The 16,046-nt window shown below is 28.6% G+C and overlaps 2 protein-coding genes across 3 annotated transcripts in view; one reads left to right on the top strand and one right to left on the bottom strand.

Moving 5' to 3' along the window:
• LOC129977851 (trace amine-associated receptor 1-like) overlaps positions 1–16,046 on the top strand; it is a 103,817-nt gene that overhangs the window by 13,226 nt on the left and 74,545 nt on the right. Inside the window, exon 1 of one of the 2 annotated variants that reach the window (XM_056090601.1) lies at positions 79–300. The exons of the other annotated variant lie outside the window; for it this stretch is intronic. The gene's annotated coding sequence lies outside the window, so the exon portion shown is untranslated. Of the gene's footprint in view, positions 1–78; positions 301–16,046 lie in introns of those variants that run through there. 2 annotated transcript variants of the gene reach the window in all.
• The window catches only part of LOC129978115 (WAS/WASL-interacting protein family member 2-like), a 79,659-nt gene that overhangs the window by 38,920 nt on the left and 24,693 nt on the right, over positions 1–16,046 (bottom strand). The window lies entirely within an intron of this gene.

Here is a 16,046-nt window from a genome sequence, read left to right as displayed (position 1 = left end):
TTACTTGGATATATTAAAGGGTTTCAGAACGACATTGATCTCTTTGCGCTCCGATATATCCTGGAAATGAGCTTTATCATCGAACATTTGGTTGCTAATGTCTGATCGATAGACAAGTTTATTCTAGGAAATATTGAGAAGATGTCAATTTGCAAGCTAAGTACTAAAAAGTTTATAATTGGAAAAACATGTAACAACATCCTTAAAAATCGATGTGTAGAGGTAATTTATTTGTATGTTTTATGACTATTGACGAGCCAATAATAATTAAATGATTTTTAGAATATCGTCGTCTGAGCCGTAAGTATTTCTTTTCTAGACCAATAAAAATATCTTAATAACTTAGATCAATACGAATACGTTGTTTTTTTTTGCATCAATAAGAATAACAACTTATTAACCAACTTATTAATCTTATTGAAAATTATTTTTTTTAAAAAAATAATGTTCTTTTAAAATTCAAATTTCTGATATGCAGCTCATATGAGTTTTTCTTTCTTGTTTTCAACCTTTCTTATATTTAGATAAACGTTAGTAAATCTAATTTTATATCCAATATCTTTTTTTTTTACTTCCCCATTTTGTGTATTTCTTTTGTTTTATATTGTATTTATAAACTGCTGTTTTAAATATTGATACCTTTATTTAAAATCTCTATTTTAATATAAAGAAATGGATATTGATATAAATTCAGAAAGGAAAATTATTCATAAGTAAAAACTAGATGTTGATTTTTTCTAATCATTCCATTTTGTTTTACAATAATTACGTAATTATAACAACATCGTGGATAATATTAAAGGTGATCAAGTATTTTACATTGTTATAATTTTGCAATAAATTATGTTATTTATAATCATTGTAAAACGCCATACTGATCACAAGCTTATTATAATACTAAATGTGAACTAAATATTGAATTAAAATATTTAATCTCAAAGTTTTAGTTTCAAATGATACAAAATAGAATTTTAAATAAACGTTTTGCGAATTTATATTTAAAGATTTTATTTCACTTGATTCGCATTTTTTAACTTTAATTGCTTTATATTATTGGCATGATTTTTAAACATGACTGAAATGTAAACAAGTAACTATTTTTGGAAGAACAAATAATTCGTGTTGTAAAAAAATCCGACCGTGTAGCTGCTGTTAACTAATAATAAATTATTTGCTATATTAAAAAAATGAATCATCTGAAATGTTCTAAACTAAAAGGTTTCGGATTCATCTAAACTCATCACAGCTTTTAACAGATGACATTTTGTGACAGATATGCTCTTGAAATTGATGGTTGAGTTGGCACACTTTTTAGCGCTTGGATAAAGGACAAATTCCAAAAGAAGTGCCAAATATTTGAAATTAATATTATCGGGTAAGCAGTGTCTTATTAAAAGAACAACTTATTTTTTAAATATAAATTGTGCCCATTCCATCTAGCTGTGCGCTGCTGTTTCCCCTCAAGCGGTGTATCAAATGTTCTTTTTTCCCCTTAATTGTGAATTAATTGCAAAATATTTGAGTTCTTGTGGGAAAAGTAAGAAGAATTAATTATGTTTAAAAAATACTAATCGTTATACAATTAATCTTACTCAAGCTTTGAAATTGATGAGAATGTTTTTATAAAGAAATGATTAATTAAATATTTTGGTTGAGAAGCCAAGTTTTTTGCTCAAACGATTTTAAAAAAGGAAAATGTTATTTTCCGCCATTTCAGGATTTTGGGATTTATATCAATTTGAGGTAGTTGATGCCTTTTAACAAAAATATTTTGATATCGAAATTTTTGATATCAATAAGATAGTTTCTGTCAATTATGAATCTTTAAGAAATTACAAGTTTCAGTATTACATTTTTATTTTAGATTCAGTATTATTTTTTTAAACTTTTTTTGTAATACTTAAAAAATTAAGATTGTCATTGATTATGCAGTCGCCAAAAATTGTTATTCAAATATGAATTTAAGCATCCAATTTCATGATCCTTTTATAATGAAACAATATAACAAATTTATATGATGTAGTCGGATTAAAAATTATTATACAAATAAACACTAAAATGGCTAAAACTTGCAAAAAAAAAAAAAAAAGTTATCAACATATAAATTTTGCTATTCTGGATTTAAAAAGTTTCTTTTGTTTTACAGTAATCTGAGTTTTTCGATCTTTATATTTTATTAAAATATAGATGAACAGAATAAGTACGAAAATATTCTTGAAATTTTCAAGGGGGTTTTCAAGACTTTTTCAAGGGGGTTTAAAAATACCCCTGACTGAAATTTCTGTATTGTAGATAACAAAATATGCCCTTATTAAACTAATTTTAATTGAAATCTTACATTAGTTTACATTGCATTTATTGTAAAAAATGGGGAAAATTCTGGTTAATAACTGTTAATAATTGGTTAAATAACTATTTTAAGTTATCTTTTTTATACCTCTATACAATATATAATTTTTATTTATGATTTTTTTCTATCTATTTTAATTCTTTAATTTCTTGTCTATCATTTAATAGAAGGGCCAACTTACTTTCTCATTTATGAATTATAGAGAAAGAATAAATAATGCAACTGTCAGACCTTTTTATTTTCAGAAGAACCCTTCTTATAATATCTATGTCTACGTAGATGATAATCCAGAACAAGAATAATCTGGACAAATGAAATTCGGCATATGATTTTTCGGTTTTGGGTGAAATCTTTTAAAGAACCATCTATGTATGTATGAACATGGTAGCTCAAAACGCAACGAACTAAATCGACTAAGTTTATCATACAGTTTAATCTTAAAAAATATATATTTATATTCAAATTTTGGATAAAATTCATCAACTTTTTACTATTTGTGATTCTGTCTTTTCGAATGCATATGAATCTGTAGATTCGAAAGTGCAGTAAGTGAAATGATTCCATCCTTTTTGCTATACAAAAAAAAAAAAAAAAAAAAAAAAAAAACACCCTTGCCATAATGTGAAATACAGGGTGTTTATTAATTATTGTCGGGGTTTCCGTACCTCGTAACTTTCGAATAAGAAATATTACGCAAAAACCAATTACGTATTCGTAAATTACAACTCAAAGAATTTTACGTGGCAACAATGCGATCTTAGCGCATTATGAACTAAAGCGCAGAATTGTAAATGTTACACCAGAAATGCTGGAGAACACTTGGAGGGAAATCGAATTTCGTCTCGATGTGTTACGAGCCATGAAGGGCAACCATGTGCAAATTCATTAATCTTTTTAATATCATTAATAAAATTATTTGAGTTATAATTTACGAATACGTAATCGGTTTTTGCATAATATTTTTTATTCGAAAGTTATGAGGTACGGAAACCCCAACACCCTGTATATGCATATACCACAAGAAGCTACAAGTATATAAGGGTGCACGGTTAGATGCAAATGGAAACCAGTAGGTTCTTTCCGCCAGAAAATAGACGTGAATAGAGAAATTTAAGCAGCAGGAATGGTCTTCCCGAAACTTTCTCGCCTATTTTCTAATAAAGGTGTTATTCCCTAACATAAAATTCTAGACCTTTACATAAGGCTGCGAATGCCTTATATGACACTGGCGGACAATAAGTACGAAATACAGGGTGTTTATAAAGTCCCGGACCCATTTTGATGTTTAATAACTCATAAAATAATAAAGATAGATTTAAATTAATAACATAAATGGTTAAATAGACTCAAAAAGTTTCATGACCCTTGTCAATGAACTTCCACGTGTGCTCCCTTCGTCGCACGGAGAATATCAAGTCGATAGTCAATTTCATGCCAGGTAGCGACAAGCATGTCGGCCTCCACAGAGCCATTTGCGCACTTTATGGCGATTAACAATGCCAGAAACATGAAAGGATGCTTCATCGGAGAACATTATGCTCTTCTGAAAATCAGCAGCATCTTCTATCCTCCTTAGCATATCTGTTGCAAAGGCCATCCTCCTAGGTCTATCGTTCGGTTCCAAAACTTGAACAATTTGAACTTTGTATGCATGAAGTCTTAATTTTTTCTTAATAACCTTGTACACCGTCGAAATTGGCATATCCAATTCTGTTGCCGCTGATCTCACAGATATTCTAGGATTGTGTAAAAATGTCTCTCTGACACGCTCAACATCAAAATCACTTGTGCAAGGACGTCTGGAACGTTTCTTATCTTCGATACTTCCAATTTCTAGAAAATTCTTTTTCCACCGCAAGGTGCTGTTTTTGGATGGAGGATCTATTTGGTAAATTCTTCTGAAATTTCTCTGTGCTTGCACTATCGATTTCATTTCTATGAACCACCATAAAATCTGTGCTTTCTCTTGTGGTGTATGCATTCTCCTTAATATCCGCTCGAATAAAACATCACATACAAAAGTACTACATAGAACAAACACATCAAAAGTAAACATAATATTGCAATAGTTGACAAAAACAAAAGAGAGAAAAATGCTATTAATAAGCAGACAATATTTAGAAAAGTACAGATATTTAGACTGGAAAATGAAATTATCTGAAATTAAACACACGCGCAGACGATATTTACAAAAGTAAAAATATTCAAACCTAAAAAGGAAAATATATGAGTTATTCCATCAATAAATGTCATAAGTGTGTTTATATCTTTATTATTTTATGAGTTATTAAACATCAAAATGGGTCCGGGACTTTATAAACACCCTGTATAGATATTCAGTGTGAATCTAACTTCTTTACTGAATCTGTCATGCGAATATGCATTTTGTACGCTTTTTTTCAACCAACTGGAATTAAAATTTGATAAAAAGCTACATTTGTAATAAAAAAAAATCACATAGTGAATTTCATTGATTTAAGTCATTTTGATTCCTGCAAAGTTATTGCGTTAACATGCATGCGAAAACACAAATTGACAGATGGTCAACTCTTGCAGATTTGGTTCAAAATTTGATAAGATTATACATTTGAGATGCTGAACCTGTGTGCCAAATTTTATCTATCTAATTCTCGAACGTTTTTGTAGTTATTGATTTTTATAGTATTCGAACAGACAAGACAAATTTCCTGAAAATGAATTTCGCTCACAATTTGGCAAAGATCTACACATTTGGCTCAAAATTCATACACCAAATTTCATCCATCTAGCTGAAAGTGTTTTTATGTTATCGATGTTTACAGCAGATAGGCAGATATAATGCTGAAAATATTTTTTTTACCTCACTCATTTTATTTATGGAGAATCTTTCGCATACGACGAGAATATAAAAAACTATTTTCCATTTAATGAAATATTATTTTTATATATTTAAAACACGAGAACTAAAGTTTATAAGTGTATAAACGATTTAATCATCACTGCATATTAATTTTTCGCGTGATAGAGATTACTGAGATAAAACGGAGCGGAAAATCTTCCATTTTTAGAAGGGAGGGTGAAAGGAAACTTTTAGGGGAGACTTGTTTAGGCATCGTTAATTGAAGATTCACTTCACGAGAGGAAACAAATTCGATATCTTGCATTAAAAACCGGTTTTGGAACCTTCTAAAAAAAAAGCTTAACAAATGCTTAAGATCATGCTTTTTAGAAGGGGAGGTATGGGGGTGGGGAACTAAGATGCGTCAGATTCCAATCACACAGAAATTGCTTCAGATCAATAATTTTTGTTTTTTAAAAAAGTAGATAAAAAGGCATGAAACACTTTCTCTTATTTGATGAAAAGTTCGTACCCAAGGTGACGAAGAGTCCTTGCTCTGGGCAATTAGGTAGTATTTAAATACAGAGAACTTGAAGGACCACTTGTGTGTAGTAAGTAATCATATGATTTCTTTTTTCAACTTCTCATGCATCATAATGCGTATTTTTTACTATAATGTGAGAAGGTATACATGCTTTTTCTTTAACACTTTGTGAGATTTTCGATGGCTGCGTTTGGGGTTAGATTCCAAAACATCCTCTCAAATCTAAAAATACAGCGTTTGATATTTTGAATCAACTGTTAGGGCAGATCAAAATTTCTCTATCCGTTTTACGGAAATGCATTTGGTATGCCGAAAATATATTTTATCCTGAAATGCTTGTTAATTAAGTAATCATTCATTAAAACATTTGTAAAATCGTTTTTTCAATCGTTTTTATCTTTTTATCTTATAAAATTTTAATTTTGGAGAATAAAATTCTTTTGAATATATATATTTTAAAATAAGAAGGAATAAAAGAAAAACGGGCGTTAAAATGAAAGTTATGAAACAATCTAACTGCATTTAAGATATATGCTTATATTTCAAGAACCACTTTCAGCACGCATGTTAAATACTTTTGGAAGCGCCAATTAAAAATGTACTTATTTATTAATTAGATAGCTTTAATCAAACATTAAAGACTTAGTTCTTTTTGTTTAGTTCTCTTAGTTCTTATTCATTGAGCAAAATTCAAACAAATCAATTTCAATTTCTTTATTTCAGTTCAATGTTGTAATGTATTTTGCCAAATGCACTATTTGGTAAAAAAAAAAAAAAAAACATTTTATTTTTATTTTTAAGCATATAGATTTTGATTTCCACCAATAATCAATAAATTAAAAAAAATCTATTAATAATACCCTCAAAATCACTCATAAAATTTTATGAAATCATTTTTTTTTCTACCTTTCCTAGTTTTCTTAAAACTTTATTTAAAGGTGCCATATACAGTTTATTTTAAATAAAAGAAAATTCAGATATTGTGTGTTAGTAGATCGCTTCAAACTATATGTAATTAAAAAGAATAAGCTTTAAAATATTTCGAAGTCTCCTATCAAATAAGCATACAGATGAATGAATGCATTTTAATAATTTACACTTAAGAGATTTTCATAACTTTCCTCTAAAAAGGGGGAAAAACAGAAAAACGTATGATGGTCATAGGACAAATTAGTGTTATGGTGTCATATAATCTAATTTCGTTTTCCATCTCAGAATTTTTTGAAATTTTGTTTCCGTTGAATGTATATCCGTTTTATGCCCATTTAATCACTTATAAACATTAAATTTGTAATTATAATTATGTGTTTTTTTTCTTAAAAGAGCAAAGATTTTGAAAGTTTGTTTTTTTCGAGTTGTTTTAAGTACTTTACGAATCATTAAACTGTAAAGCATGAGATCATCTGAATTTTAGAGCGAAAAGCAAAACTATAATTGTGGAATGCGGTTGAGAAATGATTAAAAAAATTCGTATTGAAAAATAATTTGATTTTAATTACTAGTTCATTGTTCTAAAAGTTTTGCTTTGTTACCCCTTTTAAACAAATTTAAACTGATTATCTCCATAGTAACCTCCACAAGTGTTTTGAAATACCTCTGCAGTTTAACGAGATTCAATAAATTGTAGAATTTCCTTGATTTTGGAAAATTTAAAAGTTTTGGGGCAAGGTGAATATTAGTTTTAGGAAATTATTGTTATAGAAATTTTTATAAATGATTATTTAAAAGTGAGGGTGTTTTAAAGTGCTATTAGAAAGCAATATTAAAAAAAGTTTCGAATTATATTAATTAAAATTTGAACACATTTTGCTTCTTAGAGTTTAAAATTTTGCAATCGATCTGATTCAAACATTAAGGAAAAATTTGATTTTCAGCGTTTTTAATCTGAATATACATAGAAAGTAGAAATTTTTTCCTATATCACAAAAACTATTGAGTGAAGACTATTAGACATTTTATTTTTGATAATTATAAATATCTTTAACAAGTTTGTAATAAAATCAAAATATAGTAAATTTCAATATGATTTACTTTAGTTAGTTAAGAAAATGCCTGTAAAACACATATACATAATATATCGCACTGTTTTATTTATACACGACATTTTGTTAAAAATTAATTTTTGATATATTGCATATATTTATAGTCTATTTGTGTTATATACTCAACGACAAAAAACTCCATATTAACAGGATTATGCAATATTAAAATATTTGCATCACTATTTTAAACTATTATTTGTTACTAGAGTTTCATAACCAGAGAAAAACTTTGTACTAACCAGTATATAATTATAAATTGTGATGAATTGTATTTTCAGAATTACCAAAATATATTCCACAGATTGTTGATTCATCATCATTAGCTTTAAATGAATTAAAATATTTTTCTTGATTTAATGGAATGCATGTAGTTTAGTACAATAATTTCTAATAGTAGCAAAAGAGTTAGGATGAAAATGAACAATTAAAACCTTACATTTTTATACTGTTCAAACTTTTATTTGAAGCTTGTAACAAATAGTTGGTGTTGTCTTTAAATAACAATAAGATGCTTATTACTTGTCTTGGTAAATATAATTATGGAGTTTACACTAAAAGTTTAATGAAATTATTGGCTTTTCTATTAATTCTATAACTTCTCTTTGTTTATTTGATATTGTTTTTAATCACATTGGAATAATTTACATTTGCTAGCATTAATAAAGTAAGAGTTATTTAAATTGCATGAACTTTTTATACAAAGTTTTAAGGAAATTATTAGACTGTTTCATAATTCTTATAAACTAGTAAATAAGTACAAATAGCAACATGCTGGAAATACAAATCATTCGTAGCAATATCGTACTGCGATCTTTAATTTCTTTAGGAAAAAAACACTATTCTTATAAATTAGTAAATAAGTGCAGATAGCAACATGATAGAAACATAAATGGTTCGTAGCAAGATAGTACTGTGATTTTTTATTCCTAAAAGAATAAAAGATCATAGTACGATCTTGATAAAAGATCACGGCATATTCAATGCGATATAGTGTTAAATGTATCTTCGAATTTTAACAGCTCATGATTTTAATCAACGAGATGTTTTTAACGGAGACTTAAACGGACGTCATACGTATTTTTTCACAGTATAACAGTCCTAAATCGAACAATAACTCTTTTCCTTATCAAACAAATTGACACGAAATGAGATTTCATTTAATATAGAAAGTTGACTTCCACATACTAAACGGTTGAGAACCCTTTTCTTAAATTCTATTTCGCAGACTCCTCTTCAGCAAAAGAGAAATATGACTTATACTAAATCTACCCAAATTTAAATATTTATTAGAGGTTTCATTAGTTATTTCTTGAAGTTTCTGAAGAAAAGTTTAAAATAGATTAATGATCATTATCCTTGGAAACTGTGTAAAATTATTGGTTCTTCTTTCATTACGTCACCTTTTTCTCTCCGAACTCGATGTCTGGTAGATAACCACAAAACCTAATCAATAAACAACGTCCATCTTGAACTAGAAAGCCCACAATCTATTTTAAGAGTATTTCGTGTATTTCCAGCTGTCGTCAGATGCTGAAACACAAGCAAAGGTTCTTTCTTAGGGCAGACTTGCTAACAAATTGTCTCTAACCCTTCATCGCTTTCCATTAAGTGTTTTCCAACTGAAAAAGCTTATCACCGGAACTTGGGTTTTATTTCCCAGCGGGAAGTTCTGGTTGTGATACCCAGGTGAAAGTAACAATTTTTGTTAAAAAATTTGAGGAAGAGAATTCTTTGAAAATGAAACATTTTTTCTTTGAAAATAAGAACTCTTTTAAGTACACTTTGAAGTAATTAAAACCAGAAAGTTTGGCCTGTAAAATATTAATCGATGTTTTTCAGGAATGAAATATATATTAAAAAGACATCCAATTAATACACTGAAACAAAAAAAAAATTATTATACACTGTACACACATTTAAAACTTATTTCTTTTTCGTTTGAAAGTCATATAGAACAATTACCCTTGTAGAACATTTTGTGACATATTTTATTTTTAAATACAAATGCATTTTGTCAGCATATAGCCAAAAGTGTTTAAAGGAGTTACAATGTTCTTGTTATTTTAAAATATCTTCTCTGTAGTAGAAAAAAAAATCATGTCAATCAATATATCGTTAGCATATCATTATCTGAATAATAATATCAATATATCGTCAGCATCGTACATTCTGCTCATATAATCAATCATACAAAAAGTGACTAAATCTTGATTATTGATGATACATTGAGATACACACTATTTTTCCATTACATTGACGACATTTTAATGCTGCAAGGTTCTTTGCCTTTCGATTTGATCGCTTTTAATAATTTAACCGATGATATGTTCTATACATAACATAACGCCATCCTGTGCTTCCGGTGCCTATAATACTAAGTTATCTAACCAGTTGGATGAGCACAAGATGGAAGGATAAAAAAAAGAAAAAAAAAAAGAAGAAGTAAAAAAAAGATATTAAAGAAAGAAAGAGACCTCAAACCATCCAGGGATCTCCAGAGAGAATCCCATCGGTGTCAAATCCTACACAACTATATTCAAAGATTTGGCACAGTAAAAAATTATATTGAGAGAACAAGAATACCTAAACAAATGGTGACAATGGGTTGAACTTACAGGGAAATGAGATTACTAATTGGAAAGGAAAAAAGGAAAAAAATGATAAATTACATTATCAACATTTGTATGACAGGTACACGCATATAAACAAACATTGTAGAATCAGAAATCTGTAGCATCCATCTGGGTTCTGTGGCTTTGATTTCCTTCCTGAGAACTGCACTTTTGAGGGAATAATTTCGGCTGATTTTGACAAGTGGCATTTTGGTCTAGACTATCGTGTGTGCTATACACTGTTCTATGCTTATAATCTATAATATATATGAATATAGAGAAAATTGCGAACGGATAATAGTGTTCAGAAAAGAAAAAAAACTAATTGAAATATAACATTGAATTTAATCGTTAGTAAAATTTTAATGCATTTCTTGTTTTTCAGACTTAAAACGATTCGAATATCTAACATTAAAAAGCGAATTTCAAAACATCTCAGAATCATTAATTCTGCCACATGCTTTGTCTAGTAACTCTTCTTAAATGAAAAAAAGATATTTTTTCGAAAAGGTTTGTTTACGAACTGTTACTAATCGTTCTAATTATTAACTAATTTTCCTCTTATTATGGGATTATACATACTTATTGCTTATTTATTATAATTTTTAACAATATCAAAGCTACAAGTCAAAATTACTGAGAAAACTCAAATAATGAAATAGCTAGAAAAATGCTTAAATATCTGTCACAGCTCGTAATACCTTAAAGCAATGATGCTTATGATTGTATTTTTTATATCTTTAAAAATATTAGTTGTTTTTATTTTATGATACTAAAAAAAACTTTTAATAATTTTTAGCTTTAGAAATCGTGTGAATTAAAAAGTAACATTAAATAGAATTACAAAATTTCTTTTTAGGAAGTAGTAGAAGATAAATTTTCTTGCTAAATATTTTTTTATTGATTTCTGTTGGATTTATGTTTTTCTCTTTAAGAAATGAAAAAAAAATGAATGAATTTCTATTACTAATTTAAAAATATTCTAACTTTTTTTGCAATATTTAAAATTAAAAAAAAAAAGATTCTTTTTCTCTTATAATGAAAATAAATGTTTGAAATTTAAAGAATATTATAAGAATTTAAATAAGAGCTCTGACAACGAGCTCATATTCTTTTATAGCGTAGAATAGCATTTTAATTCAAGGTTATAACTTGAAAATCTTTCAAATCTTAAATATAAAGGGGAGAATCCATCAGGCAATTAGAGGAAAATCACACCAAATCTTTTTATAAAGGTCATCCAAACTAAGATTTATTGGTGTTTGGGGGTCATTTCGATGATTTGCTTTGACATGGATTCGTGCCTTGGGGCATTTTCAATGACGTGAAACCATGCAACAACGTTTTATTGAAATCAAAGACTTCCTTTTTAGTCAGCCTTGTGTCAAATAAGCGATCTTATACATTTCCTTGTTTATTTATTTATGCGAACAAGGCAAAATTGGAAAAAAATGTATCTTCTTCATGCACTTCATTTTTTGAGACAGTGTCTTTCAAAAGAGAACCAGAAATAAATTGATTCTCGAAAGAAATTATTTGATACTAGATCGGGGGATAATCAGGATAAATGGCCTTTGACATATTGTAGCTCACAAAATTGCACATATGAAATGAAAAAAAAAATTTACTAAATGACAGTTAAAATATGGTCAATTCCTAAAAAATAATTTACATAAAGCGGAAGCAGCTTCGGAGGAGAATGCTGCCCCACGCATATAAAATAAAGTGATTGTTTCCTTGCATGTGTGTGTGTTGGTGATCTACTGGATAGGCTATTAGATCTGGAGTGACACAGACATATTTTAGAAAGTGCAAATGGGGCATCTCCAAGTAATTTTTTAAAAAATGTTCATTAAAATTTTAATTAATTAAAAAAGTCAAGCAAAAATTTTCCGCTTTTCTTCTTTAATTTCCTTAAATATTATAACAATAATTTAATTTCGCAACATTTTAAAAATATCTTTTTAATCACACTAATATAATTGCTGCCCAACTTAAAATTTTTTTTTCTAAAATATTGATTTTTTTTTTTCATTTCAAAATTAGATTTTATTGTTACTATGAAATTCAAATCGTTTTCATCCTTTCACCATTTTTAACACGATTTTCTTCCATTGCTGAAAACTAAGGGAGAAATATTCTGTTAATTATCTGAAACAGTTTACATGAGGAATCAGAAAGTGAAGTGACACTACCGCAGAAAGCAACATGCAATTTGAAATAAATTAAACAAACGCTTCCTTATTGGCACTATGTTGTTATGGGACTCGATTTCATTTGGCAAACTCATACATCATTGAAATTATCACGAACATCAAGTTGCTAAATGCAAATGACTAAAAAAAATGAAATTTCTAAATCATATTTTCTTTCAATAGAATAACTATTTTTTTAAAGTTAATTTTTGAGCATTTACTTTACTGATATTAGAATATTTCTGAGTTATTTATGAAATTAAAATCCATATTGAAGTTAAAAAAAATAATGCGTTCTTGTCCTTGGGAAAGTTGTAAAACATCTAATATTTTTTTTAATATCATAAAATTCATTATTAAGAGAAGTGGCTAAAATGAATTATATCAAAATGATTAAGGAGGAAATTGACTTAAAATTTATATATATTATTATTATAATACTAATATAATCAAATTACCCCGAACTCGAGTAATTACCCTAAACATATTCTTTCAAGCAAGAATGAATAACCGCACTGTCACAGTGTGGTTTTTTTCACATCTAGATTTTACTTTACATTATTCAAAAGCGTAATTAAGTATATACAGTTAACGCGAGATAAGTCTTTGACCGCAGCAGGTATGAAGCTTACCTTTATCAGCCCTAGACTGTTTACTAATTACAATGCTCTTAAATATCTCCACTGGAAGCCCCCCGTGAGAATCGCGTGACTTCATTTTTTCGGATCGGGGCTTTCATTTAATTTCCGGCGCGTGCCGTCTGGAGTTGCCTGAGAAAACAAGATAAAATGTACGATAATAGAAGTTAATATGCAGAGTGCTTTATTAGTCAAATGCATGGACGGCAAACCCCCAAGCGGGCGGTTATTCTCACATCGAAAGCCATTCTTGCACTGGCAGCTGACATAACGTGTTGCTGTTGAAAGGGTTGGACAACATATACTATTGACCACATAGAGAACGGCTGACCTTTTGCTTCATTCTGGTATGTTTGGGGCTTTCTTATAGAATGGTTTGAAGTCGTAATGGCTATTTGTAAGTTATATAACGAAATTTATTTGTAGTTAAAAAAGTTTATTTGATTTTTTTTCTTCCAAATCGTAACTAGCCTCTTCAAGTTAGACATTTTATTAGTAACTTTTCAAATAATTGGTTTTATACGCCATTTTAAAGCTTTTCTAAGGAAATAAATCCTCTTATTTTTATTTTTTTGAGCAAATCATTTTTTTTACTGTGACTGATGTTTCCTACAGGAAGATGAATTTTAATGAGCAGGAAAATGATAATTCTTGCTTTGAACATATTTTTCGCGTGGTATTCTTCAGGGTTTATATTTTCCTTTTAGATACCTTGGAATTTCATATAATTCTTTTAAAACTGTGAACCTATTTTTATGAACCAATGGAGTCAAATTATGGGATACCTCACACGGCAAATAGAACTGCGCATGTTTCTGCAGACTGCCTAACTATATGTATGATGTCACGATTTTTTCCAGTTGCAAGGTGATGAATAGATTCATAGTTGAAATCGAGATTGCGCACTTTACGAATATCACGTGAACATGCATTTACCTCGATTTTGAAGGGCAGCAAAACTTTCAGTTTTAGATAATCTAGAAATTTCGGAGATCGTCTGGTGAAGGATTTAGTAAATTTGCTACTCTAGACATTGCACATTATGTGGTACCAATTTTGATAAATTGGTTAATTTAATTTCACGTTTTAGCCCATTTTTAACTGAAAACACGTTAATGACGTATTTTAGTATGATTTTTATTTAAGCAACTTTTATGATAGGGCACACGATTTTATTTATTTATTTTCTAGCCGCCTTTGGCGGCTGGTTCGCCTGAAATATTGGTTCTGATAGATTTCAGTTAAATATCTTATGCATAACTTGATGTTCATAATTCAATTAACAAGTATCTCCAAGTATAAAACAAGTATTACCAAGTATCAAACAAGTATTCCCTAAGTATCTCAAGTATCTAACAAGATATTAAATATATGTTATTTTAATAACCTTAATCCTGTTCTGTTTATTGCGCGCATAAAACTGACACATGGAGTCGCATTTCATGACCTTACAGTGCCGTTAAAAACTTAAATTTTCTGGTAATTTAACTTTTAATTGCATATTATCTTTCGTGGTATTTTAACTTTAGTTCTTTTCTTCTTTTGTGCAAACCGCGCAGATAACGTGCAAAATTTTTCCTTAGCTTTCAACAAAGGACGAAATTAAAGCGATTATATACAATGGAAAAACAATGAAAATAGTTTGAATTTCACTGCAATAAGCAAAAGCAGTATTGAAAATTATTAAAAAAAACATTAAACATATCATTGCACGGCATTTAAAATGATATAATCTTTTGAAATTCAAAATGGCGTAAGAATAATTTTTGTGATAATATGATTTCTGGATGTTATAGCGGTAGAAAGCCAAGATCTTGCTGAATTTTTAACTTATTAAATTAAAAAAATCTCAATGAGGCGCACATTCTCACTTTCCAAAGTATCTTTGTTCGAAATTTGATAGCACACACACACACACACACACACACACACACACACACACACACACACACACACACACACACACACACACACACACACACACACACACACACACACACACACACACACACACACACACACACACACACACACACATTTTCTTTTTATTAATAGTTGAGATTATGACACATGACCTGATGGCATTCATATTTGCCTTCAATATTTTTAAAGTTTTATCCAATGCTGTGATGCCCGGTTTTTGTAAATATTGCCATAGTTAAATGAGCATAATAAAGCATATAGGAACTATATATAATCTTTGTTTTGCATGTTTTCAAAAGTGCAATGGAACGCAAAATTACAAAGCCATTTATGATATAATGTAGGACCAAGATTGGAGTGTTGAAGCTATCTTGAAGCTATATGATATTTACCTCTTTTTATTAAATTTCGATATTCCAAATTGAAATCTATTAAATATAATATCTTTTAAGATGCTTTTATTTGTCATTTCAAAAGTATGTTTATAGAATTAGAATAATATGAGATGTTTGTATAACAATATTAATCAATTCATTGAACTCTGCATTTACCTAAAACTCTATATTTGTTAAGTTTAATAGATCTTGGGACATATTTGTACAATTTTTGAAATCTCTAATTTGTCTATATTATTATATTTAAATTTATATAATATTATTTCTAAATATGCCAGATATGATTTAGAAGCTGTAAATGTATGTAAAGAAATAAATAGTAGATGAAAGAATTCCACTTAATTTTTTTAAAATATAGCATTATAAATTTATATTAAAGAAATAATATTGTTGAAACGTAGAAAATTTTGTGCGTTTCACTGGTACGCATGGAGCCATCATCGTTCTTGTTTCTGCATCATTTTTAACCAATTAGTTGCCATAATCCCCATTTGGAAATTTTGGAATTTTATACATAACACTCGAAGCC

The sequence above is a fragment of the Argiope bruennichi genome, chromosome 1, assembly GCF_947563725.1.
Source record: "Argiope bruennichi chromosome 1, qqArgBrue1.1, whole genome shotgun sequence".
NCBI lineage: Eukaryota > Metazoa > Arthropoda > Arachnida > Araneae > Araneidae > Argiope > Argiope bruennichi.
Note: the sequence above shows the minus strand (reverse complement) of the source record. Positions and strands in the feature narration are given on the sequence as shown.